Here is an 827-nt window from a genome sequence, read left to right as displayed (position 1 = left end):
ATCAGGTCTGTCACCTCTGTCACCTCCCTGCTCTGCAGACACGTGGCTGAGCTGCCCAACCCGTCTGGGAGCTTCGGGAATGGTGCGAGTGGTGTCTGGTTCTTCAGGCACTTCCCTCCTCCCAGCGCGTCTGAGGCCTCTGGCGCTGGTGGGATGAGCCTTCCCTGCTCCCCAGCTCTCATGGATTTAGGGATTCCTCATGACTATGGGAACCACAGCCCCCACTGGAGCACATTTATCCATCAATGTCCAACGTGGACCCGACCACGCGCTCCAGGGGTGTGTGACCTGCACAGGGAGGGAAGAGAAAGCGCTGCCAGGGTGGTGGGGCTGGCACTGGGGTGGTGGGGATGGTGCCAACCCACCAGGACGCCCTTTTCTAGGATGCTATTTACTCTTGCCCCAGTTCCTCAGCACCAGTCTGGCCTGGCTGCAGTGTTGTTGGGACTCCTGTGGGATCCCAGGAGCTCACGCCCTCATTCCCAGCTGGAGCTCCTGTCATCAAGGCCTTGGCTGCTGCACCTGTGGGATCATCCCACCAGTGAATCCACACCTGGGCGGGTTTTGGCCCCATCCCTGACCCGGCCAGGCAGGGCCGTAGGGCAGCACGTGCTCCTCTACAGCCACATCCCAAGCGTCCGAGAGCAGTGTCACCACACCCCACGCCCGTGTCCTCTCGCTGGAAGTTCTCAGGAAAACAACAGCCACCGGGAAGCAGAAGGGACGTGTTTTGGGATGAGACCTGAAAACCGGCGGGGGAGAGATGCCCAGGGGGCAGCCGGGTGCGCCGAGACCCCGGGGGGACTGGGGCGCCGGGCTGGGCCGGG

Source organism: Manacus vitellinus, unplaced genomic scaffold, assembly GCF_001715985.3.
Source record: "Manacus vitellinus isolate BGI_N305 unplaced genomic scaffold, ASM171598v3 scaffold_52_pilon, whole genome shotgun sequence".
NCBI lineage: Eukaryota > Metazoa > Chordata > Aves > Passeriformes > Pipridae > Manacus > Manacus vitellinus.
This window is presented reverse-complemented; position numbering follows the sequence as displayed.